The sequence below is a fragment of the Aegilops tauschii genome, chromosome 2, assembly GCF_002575655.3.
Source record: "Aegilops tauschii subsp. strangulata cultivar AL8/78 chromosome 2, Aet v6.0, whole genome shotgun sequence".
In the NCBI taxonomy this organism is placed as follows: domain Eukaryota; kingdom Viridiplantae; phylum Streptophyta; class Magnoliopsida; order Poales; family Poaceae; genus Aegilops; species Aegilops tauschii.
The window spans coordinates 616,377,075-616,387,779 of NC_053036.3; the positions used below are offsets into that span (position 1 = coordinate 616,377,075).

Sequence of the window (10,705 nt, forward strand, 5' to 3'; positions counted from 1 at the left end):
TCCTAGTAATGGGCTTCGGCCCGTTAAGGAGTCGACTAACCCAAATATGTTGTCAGTCAATTTAGCACAGCTCGAACACCTCACAAAAAATAAGAAAATAGCAGCACGAATCACAAAGCAAGATCAACGGTACATGTAGCTAAATTGTTTTTATATAGAGAGTACATCGAGTTGTGTCTCGTAGCTCACTCGGAGCCAGAAATTTCAGAAAAGAATAATCACATCTCATAGTTTCAGAAATTTTGAATAACATCCCACATGTAAATCTGGATCAGATCTACATTTTTTTTACCTATAAAATTTCATTAACGAATTCATTTATGTCGCTGTGGAAAGCAAAGAATGTATCTATATAGCGAATACATGTATTTATCTTTTTTTGCCATAATTCAGTAAACAAATGTACTCCCTCCGTTCGATAATTATTGTCGTGGTTTTAGTTCAAATTGAAACGGATAGAGAATATATGAAATTTTACAGGAACGTAGTGCAAATGCATATGTACTTGTGCATTTGTTCTTTTTTACATGAAAATTTTGTTTTGATTTTTCAGAATGATTCTCAAGTGACCCAACTCACTCCGTGTTTTTCATACTACTCCCTCCGTTTTTAAATATAAATTTTTTAAATATTTTTACTATAGATATATACAAAACAAAATGAGTGAACATATATTTTAAAAGGTGTCTACATACATTCGGATGTATTTCTAGAGTGGAATGTCTAAACAGACTTATGCGGGAGGGAGTAGCTGTCAACGTGCCGCAGCCACCGCGTGGTGTCAGAATTATTGCTGTACCATCGTGGATCCAGAATTTAATTACATGTCCATAATTATGTCGATCGTGAGCTCCTATCATCCACACAAACAAAGGTAGGAGTGCCAGTTTCAAGCGCGCCATGCCGTCGGTGGAAATTATCGACTCGACCTATGTCAGTGTGCCGGAGACCGCCAGGCCACCGCCGGAGCCGATCAAGCTCACCGCATTGGAGGTGCGGTGGGTCGCCTTCCCGGTGCTGCAGAACGTCCTGCTCTACGAGGGCCCGGACATGCCACCCTTTGACGCCATTCTCCAGTCCCTCCGGTCCTCCCTCGTCGTGACTCTAGTCAGCTTTGCGCCGCTCGCCGGGAAGCTGGTCTACCTGGAGGAAGCGGGGGACGTCGCCATCAGCTGCTCCGCCACCGACGTCGTCAAGTTCGTCGTCGCGGAGTCCGACGCCAATATCGGCCGGCTCGCCGGTGACGAGGAGCACGACCTGCGCGTGCTCGAGCGGCTCGTGCCGGACGTGGACATGGGCGAGCTGCCGGCCCCCGTTTTGGCCGTGCAGGCCACGCGCTTCGAGGGCGGCGTGGCAGTCGGGGTTATGGTGCACCATGCCGTCGCAGATGGGCGGTCGCTGTGGACGTTGTGGAGGCTTGGGCGGCAACGTGCCGGGGCGAGACGCCGGCCACGGCACCGTGCTTTGACCGCTCGCTTGTGAAGCTACCCGGCGGCCAAGAGCTGGCCAGGAGCGTCCTGCGTAAGTTCGTGCCAGATCTGCCTTTGGTATGTTCAGCTAGCCTCTGTTCGTTTCGTTGGTGACGTTTGCGACAAAACGAAGTCGTTTAACTGCTGCCTTGTTCCGGCGAGAGCAGGCGGCACCGCCATGATCGGTCGTAGACGAGACTAGCACGCGTTGTACGTTCACCTTGGATGCGCGGCAGATCGAACGCCTCAAGGAGCGCATCCTCCGTCTCGGCCGTTTTCGCGCGATGCTCTGTGGCCCGTCTGACGAGGCACGGGGTTGGCACGTCAGTGGTGGCAATTCGTTCGCTCCCAGCGGCTACATCAGAAACATGCTGGGTTTTTTTCTTTGAAAAGGAGGATAAGCCCCGGCCTCTGCATCAAAATGTCAAACATGCTGGTTAGTCCATCAACTCGTCACCTCACTTGTCTTACAGCCCGATTTTTTATTGATAGTAATTAGTATTGCAGCAATTAGAAAATTGATAGTGGGTGAGCCAAAATTTGAAAAATAGGAAGGACGCTATATACAACTGCGTCCAGGCTGGACGCTATTGTGAATGACGTCCATAGCTGTACGCTATTACAAACAACATCCAGTTATGTGGTTCAATCAGGTGCTCTTATTTAACTATACTAAGAGTATTTCCTCTAATAGATTTAATATGTGAGCTTTGGATATTTTATGATGGTTGTAAGGCATCGATAACAAATCACTGAAACACCCATTTGTACCATTCTAGCACGGTTTGCTTTTGCCAAATTAAACGTAAAATCGTCTTACAACACTTGAATGTATGTATTTCTAACTCATTAGCTACCAAAACTGTCGCAAACAAGTCTAATTGTGCATTCTACACCTGTGACTTAGTTGCTTTCTGGGTTGCCTTGAGGGCGAAAGCCTCCAGCGATTGAACCATGGACAGTGTGCTCCAGTACACTCATATGCTACTAAGAAATCAACTCGAGTGGTGAGCTAGTCAGGAGACCTCCCCTCTTTCCCTTCTCCCTTATGGGTCGCTCCCTCGAGCTACCTGAGGCTAACCCTAGCCACCATCATTGGGCTTCCGCCTCCCCCTCTCCCTACTCCCTAGTCATTGCTAGAGGGCACGTTCGCCCGGTTAACGTAGGCGGCGGTGGGGATGTTTGCTCTTCCATGCACAGGAGGTCGGGCTCGGGCCAGTTCGGGCAAGCATGGACGCCGTGTTGGACAACGGGCGCAGCGGTGCACCGAAGCGGCCACGGGACGGCGTCCTACCGGCGGTGTGACAGCTGGCAGGTGGCGCAGGCTGCTGGGTGCGGCGGTGCGGGCTACCGACGGCTACCCCAGCCATTGGCATGCATGCGGCATGGTGTCCGGTGTTCGGCGATCAATGATGATCTCGAAGGCGGAGAGTGCATGCCAGAGGGTAATCATTGTATGGCTTGCGCAAGGCCGGCGGCGGCAGCTGTGGACGTCGTTACCTTCCTGAAGGGAGTATATAGCAAAAAACTACCACATTACAGACAGTCGTTCCGAAAAGCTACCGGTTTTTTTAATTTTTCAAAATGCTACCACTATTTTGGTAGGCTGTTCCAAAAAACACTAGTTACCGAATCGTTAAGTTTTGATCAGGTTTATGACAGGGAGGGTCCACGCGTCAGAAGAAAAATCATTTGACCGTTTGTTGACTGTTAATTTTAATGTGGAGCCCACAAGTCAGGGTCAACCCTCTCCTCCTACTTCCAGCCACAAGAGGAAAGAGACCTCCGCCTCGTTGTCGCCGGCGAATGCTTCCGCCATCCCTAGAGGCGCCCCCACCTCCAGTCCTCCTCTCTCCTCCTCCGCTCCTCCCCCTGCTCCAAAGCGGGCGGACCGAGCAGGCGAGGCGGAGGCGGCGGCTGCCGAAGCCGGGGCAGCAGCGGCCCCAAGCAGGCGAGGCGGAGGCGGCGGCTGCCGGAGCCAGGGCAGCAGCGGTCGGGCGGAGATACGGCAAGGAGCGGCCGGACCGCAGACGAGGCGGAGGCGGCGGCTGCCGGAGCCGGGGCAACAGCGGCCGGGCCAAGCAGGCCAAGTCGGACGCCGGCGGCGGTCAGGCCGAGCAGGCAGAGGCGGGGCCGGCGACGGTCGGCTGGGCCCCGAGCGGAGGATGCGGCGAGGCAGCGGCCGGGCCTGGAGCAGTGGCCGACGGCGGCCGGAGCAGCGGATCCTTCCGGCGACTTGGCAGCCGCGGCGGGATGAGCTTGCCGGCAGCAAGTAGGGGCCTGATTGCTTTTTTCCATTTTTTTAGGGACCCGATTGCTTTTTTTAGGGACCTGATTGCCTTTTTTCAAAAGTTACTCGTGTGGGCTCCACCTGTCATAACAGTCAACCTAACGGTCAAAGATAACGGGTTCACTTTGACACCACATCAGACCTGACGGGTGGGCCAGCGTTGTCATAATCGCGATTAAAAGTTAACGCTTCAGTCATTTGGGTTTTTTAGAACAGCCAGCCAAAATAGTGGTAGCATTTTAAAAAATTAAAAAAATGATAGTTTTTTGTAGCACTAGCCTGTAATGTGGTAGTTTTATGCTATATACTCTCCTGAAGGCGGCGTTGTGGAACGCCATTTTCGGCGGGCTAGAGGTGACGGAGTCTAGCTTTGGTCCTGCGGAGATGGCTATGGGTACAAGTTGAAGGTCGGAGGTAGCCAGGCGAGTCTGGTCGAACCAAACAATGGACGTTGTTTATAAGATCGTCCAACCTTGGACGTTGTTGGTACTGGCGTCCAGCGTTGGACGCTGTTATTCCTAGCGTCCTTTCTATTTTTCAAATTTCTCATTAGTGTTTATTAGTTTCAGAATTACTAGAATATTAATTATTAATAATAAAAAATTCGGTCCTACTCCCTTCCGTCTTCACATTTCCCGCGTCGACACACACACAGAGAGAGAGTCTTATACACTATGTTTTGGTTCATAGTTTCTTTTTTCTGGTTCAAACGATCAAGAATAAGTTTATGTGCTGATGTGGAGTTGCTTATATTATATCTCTATGTATATGTTGCTTATAATGTGGAAAATCTCGTAGTTTCATAAATTATGAATAACACTGTGCATGTACAACTTAGATGTGACACATATATGTGTAAGATTTCATTAATAAATTCATTTGTCGGTTGTGAAAAAAATAATGTATCCATATAGAGTGAAACCATGTATTTATCTTTTTTGTGTAATACTTCAATAAACAAATGTATATATGGAATTTTGCAGGTGGGTACTGCGAATGTATATGTTGTTGTGAGTTTGTTCATTTTACTTGATTTGTTTTATTTTTGTTTGATTTTTCAGAATGATTCTCAAGTGACCCCAGCTCACTCTCTGTTTTTCATAGCTGGTACGCCTACCCGTGGTGGTGCATAAATTGCTCTTTTATCGTACATCCAGAATTAGTTACATGTCGGTCGGCCGCAGAGAGGAACATGCTTATGTCCTTGGCCGTGCGCCCGTGCTCTTTCTCCTCACTTTGTCAGCTCCTATCATTCAGGCGTGCCATGTCGTTGGTGAGACGCAATATTTAGTGGGCGAGGCCCATAAAATCTAACAGAATTGACCACTGAAAATTTGACGCTTCAAGATAGAGCGAGGCGCAGAACTGTCATGGTTGTTGTAGGGTAGTAGTCAGTAGGGTACCATCGATCTAGATATTTTCTTTTGGCTGGAATGATAGATCTAGAATTAATTACATGTCCACAATCAGGAACATGGCCGTACGTGCTAGTTTTCGTTCACTGGCTTGGGAGTATAAGGCGCCGTGCACCCGTGCTCTCTGCTCACCACTGCTTGCTCAGGCGCGCCATGTCGTCGGTTAGAGTAATCCACGCGAGCTACGTCAACGTGCCGGCAACCGCGGCGCCGCCACCGGGGCCGATCAAGCTCACGGCGATGGAGGCGCCGTGGGTCGTCCTCCCTGAGCTGCAGCACGTCCTGCTGTACGAGGGCCAAGACATGCCGCCGTTCGACGACATTCTCCTGTCCCTCAGATCCTCCCTGGCCGCGACTCTGGGCAGCTTCGCGCCGCTGGCCGGCAAGCTCGTCCACCTTGAGGACACCGGCGACGTTGCCATCGCCTGCTCCACCTCGGACGGCGTCAGGTTCGTCGTCGCGGAGTGTGATGGCGACATGAGACACCTGGCCGGCGACGAGGAGCACGACGTGCGCGTGCTCGAGCGGCTGGTGCCGGGGGTGGACATGGGCGAGTTGCCGACCCCCGTGCTGGCCGTGCAGGCCACGCGCTTCGAGGGCGGTGTGGCGGTCGGGGTGACGGTGCACCACGGTGTCGCCGACGGGCGGTCGTTGTGGACGTTCGTCGAGGCGTGGGCGGCGGCATGCCGTGGCGAGGCACATGCGGTGACGGCACCTTCCTTCGATCGCTCGCTCGTCAAGCTGCCTGGTGGCGAGGAGTTGGCGAGGAGCCTCTTAAGAAAGTACGCCCCAAATGTACCAAAGGTGTGTTGCCTAACCAAGGTGCAATTTTAGATGCAAAATGCTTAACTTACGCAAGAGTCCCTACGGAATCAACTTAAGGACTAATACCTCCCGTCATTTTTCAACTAACCTCTCCTGATTTCTCCATGGCTCAACCTTTCGTAAGTTAATTCATTCTCTTTTTTTTTTGCGTAAGTTAACGAAAATCCAACTCGGGTGTGCGGGCTCATCTGCTCCCGAGCTACAGTAAATTCAAAAAATATCTGAATTTTTTTAATGATGTTCGTGTGCATATCCGTGAAAAATTTCATCCCGTTTGAACATCTGAGGAGCTCGTGGCAAAAAGAGAAAATCGGCCCAAACAGTGCGCGAACAGTAACCTAACTCACAGAGCCGAATTTTGTCTTTTTTGTCACGCGCTCCTCGTATATCCAAACTCCACCATTTTTTACACAAACATCACGCACATGAGCATCTTGCTTGCAAAAAAAAGAGGTTTTTTTTATTTTTTTAAATTTCTAACGATTTTTTTATTTTGCCCAGGCTCATCTGAGCCTGGGAGCAGAAACGCCGCTCTCGTAAGTTAATTCATTCATTAGTTGCAAACTTTCCGTAGGCGTCGAAGATGTAAAGAAAATTCAGGCAATTTTCCAGCTTGTGTTTCGAAAAAGAAAAAAAAATTGAGCTGTACGTGATAATTTAACTTGTTTCAGGTGGCAATGCTGGCGCCGCCGCTCGTAGAGGACTGTGCACGGACCACGCGACGGACGTTCAGCTTGGACAGTCGGGACACATCCAACGCCTCAAGGAGCGCATCGTCCGTATCGGCGAAGCCGACGGCGCGGCCCCGCCTCGCCCCCCGTCCAACTTCATCGCCGTCGCCGCGCTCGCTTGGACGTGCTTCGTCCGGTGCAAGCCGTTCGCCTCGGACGACGACGTAATGCTCGGATTCCACGCAGATGCCCGCCACCGTCTCGACCCTCCCGCCGGCGCGGGATACTTCGGCGCGTGCCTCACTGGATGCATCGCCAGCCTCCTCGCGCGCGAGCTTCGCACCGAGAACGCCCTGGCGGCGGCGGCACGGGCGGTGCAGGAGGAGGTCCGCAAGAAGACGGAGGACCCGATGGCCGGGTGCGATTTCTTGGCACCGGCGTTCAAGATCGCCATGGAACGGCTGATGAACGTGTCGGGCTCGTCGAGCTTCCGGGCCTACAAACTCGCGGACTTCGGGTGGGGCAGTCCGAGGAGGACGGAGAATATCAGGATGAACCGCGACGGCCAGGTGGCGCTGATGCGCGCCAGGGACGGGCTGGGCGTGCAGGTATCGGTCTCGCTGCTCGAACCGGCGCAAATGGCCGAGTTCAAGTCTCAGTTGCTCGAGTTAGTCGGTTAAATGTAGCAAGTACTCCTCCATTTATTTTTACTTTGCATATTAAATTTGTGTGATCATAAAGTTTTAAAAATAGATATTAACAATGCTATAATTATACAATATGAGGTACTCCACACTCTGTTTTGTTTTGGAGCTGCTCGTTCCGACTAGACCGGGAGCCCCCTGTTTTAGATATATCAAGCTTGACAAAGCTTTATTCCTTGTGGCCAGAGGACTAATGTTATATATCAAATATCACAAGGGTTTACAAACACATCTTTATAAGAAAAAAACATTCAAATCTTTAGAAGTGTGGAAGTTTTCTTACTCTTGCATCCATCGATGGCTTGTCGCGATCAACTCTGGCTGCCACCTCTAAGTCTATCTCGACGGAGCAAACTTGTTTACACCTAGAAGTTCGTAGAAACAACGGTTGAGAATCCGTCGATGTAGAGTAGAAGAGGTTGAATTTTGGCCTCGGAGAAAAAACGTCGAAGAGGGCATGCAAATACTCCAAACACCACGAGCGTCGGCCGGATACAGACAGATCCACCGGAGACCAAAATCGACCAGATTATGAAAGATTTGTCGAAGACACATCTCCACACACCGTGAGTCATTGAAGCTTCACATCGCAACCCCAAAGCCATGACCAATATGCACAAAGAGCACGCACAAAGCTGAAAGAATGTCTATGATGCAGACACTGCGTCGTGGATCCAACACCAACAACAGTGAGAACAAAAGCATCGAAGATATTTGAAAACTTATTCGCCACCACTGAAACCGAATACAGGAGACAAAGAAAAACACGTGAACTATTGGAAAGACAAGGGACACGATTCCGCGGTTTCACTCCCTCTCGCCGCTACTGGAGCAGTCGGTGAAGGTGAGGGAACCATGACGGTGCTGATGGCCGAGTCGCCCTCTCTTTTTTACGTTTCTCTAGATCACGCTGTAGCAGCTAGGTTAGGTGTAGAGGTCCAGTTTCCACCACCCAAAGTTTAGACGTCCAGTTTGCATGAAGATACATGGTGGAGATTCTTAGGAGGAGATGTGCGTATAGTTTTTAATTTTTGCCACATTTGCCATTCTTGATGCCACAGAAAAAATGTAGGCGTCAGTCAAATACGTACAATCTCGAAAGGTTAGACGGAGACGCTGCGATGTTGTCGGCGAGCCCGATCCATTACCTGCGCTGGAGACGGGGATGCCACGGCTTTCCGTGGTGTCGCTCGCAGAGAAGCCGTGGGGTCGCCCCCGGAGGACAGAAAGAAGCTTGACAGGTTCGGGTGCGCGCCGATCATGGGTGGTGGGGGCGGTTTGGCCGACGTCAGATGGGTCATCGGGCTGGAACGAGGAAGATGACTTGAGGAGGAAGAAGGACCCTCAACCATCGGATCACGATCGGACTGTGCAAAAAAGTGGCTGAAAAAAAAAACAGTTGACGAGTGAATAGTTGGCCCTTATCTTAGTGGGCTAGTGTGCGTGAGGCAATTTTTTTGTTAGTCATTTTTTTCCTTTTCCGTTGTATTAGCGTCCAATAGTACAAACACACTTCAGCTTGCTTAAATCCTGCGTAATATAATTTTTAGTAAACCAAAACACAAACTAAAATTAAAATAAATTAAAAATTTAAGTTATTATGAGGAAGAATGAAATACAAACATTAGTATTACCTCAAAAGAAGAAGAAATGAAATAAAAATGATGATAGAACCTTGCACACACACTGTAGGTTCAGGATCCTGGCAGTAATTATGTTGGGATTATGCATGTAGTTGGTTGTCCAGATGAAATTCTTTTTTTTTTTGCGGGAAGTTGTCCAGATGAAATTCACTCACGGTGAAGATAACATCCTACAACTGCATGATGCATAATGGGTAACTAGCCTCGTATGAGTGTTAGGGTTTATGTACAATGGATGGTCACAAAGAACGCATATGTATGATATGAGTTGTAGACAGAAGACCCTAGCCTTGCATTTTCTATTTCTCGCCCATTGCGGGAAATATAGGACAATTCATATGCGACGCGCACACCTGTGCGTATTTTTACATTGGGCCGGCCAATGTAAAATCTCTCATGTCACCGGTTTTGGCAAGCTTCCAGAAACTTCGGTTTTCTCATTTCCAGAAATTAATAGGGCTTCCCTTTTTATCATTTTTGCTGATATTTTTAATTTTTTGTTAGAGAAATCATGAACATGTTTAAACTTTCGTGGCATTTTTTTCAATTCGAGTATATTGTCTAATTCATAAAAAAATCCACAAATATATTTTGAATTCATGATCATTTAAAAATAATAATTCGTGAGCAACTCAAATTTGTAAAAAAAAAAGTATTCCTTCAAGATTTTTAAACTTCATGAACTATTTTTCAAATTCGTGACCATTTGTTTAATTCATGAATATATTTTCAATGTTCTGTACGCTATTTTTAGTTCAGGAACAAATTTTTAATTTTTTGAACATTTTTAAAGATTCTTGAGCATTGTTTAAAATTCACTAAAAAAATCATTTTTGTGACTTTTTATATTTATGACCATTTTGTAAATATGATGAATTTTTTTAATTTTTTTATTTATTTTAATCCACAAACTATTTTTCAATTGTTTTAACATTTGTAATATTCATGAACAACTTTTAAAATTAATGAAAAGTTTTTAAATTTTTCTAACATATAGCAAATTCGTGAATTGTTCACAAATTCATGTTTGTTTTCTAATTCATGAGTACATTTTCAATGTCCTTGACATATTACAGAACTCATGACCAAAATTTAAAATTGATGATCCCTTTTTAAAATTCACTAGTTTTTTTTTCAAATTAGTGAATATTATTTATATTAATGAACAAGTTTTCAAATTCAAGAACAATTTTTCATTATGATAAGGTTAAACTTTACATTATCCCTTTGCCGATGCGATCTAGACGAATCCTAAAGATACTCCTAGGCATCGGGCGTGATAGTTTTGTACGTCAATTTGATGATGCACCCCAGTGTACAATCTTGCCTGGGTCATGGACTGTTGCCCCTCTAGCTTGATGGGCCGACTTCCGGTCTGATGGTAAACCCCATGGGCATGATGACATCATCACATATCACTCTTTCAGAAGAAAGAGGACTCTTTGGCTAGGGTGTCTCATACCTCCCCTGGTGCTGTAACCGATCTAACTCGTCTCCTGTGGTCTTAGGGCCATGGAGGCGTGGTGGATCCCATCCCTTACCGGTGGGAGGGCTTCGTTTTTTCATGCTCTTTTGAGTTTTGTTAGGATTTGTGTCTTGTTCAGAGAGGCGAGGGGGCGTCGGCTCTCTGGAGATGGAGTAAGGTTCTCCCCGCCTAGCCCTGTCCCAGTGATGTTTCTAGCATCGTC

General features: G+C 47.8%; 1 pseudogene; it reads left to right on the forward strand.

Annotated features, from left to right (window-relative positions):
* The first annotated feature begins 886 nt into the window (after positions 1-886).
* LOC109755932 (malonyl-CoA:anthocyanidin 5-O-glucoside-6''-O-malonyltransferase-like) lies at positions 887-7,465 on the forward strand (annotated as a pseudogene).
* The last annotated feature ends 3,240 nt before the right edge of the window (positions 7,466-10,705 follow it).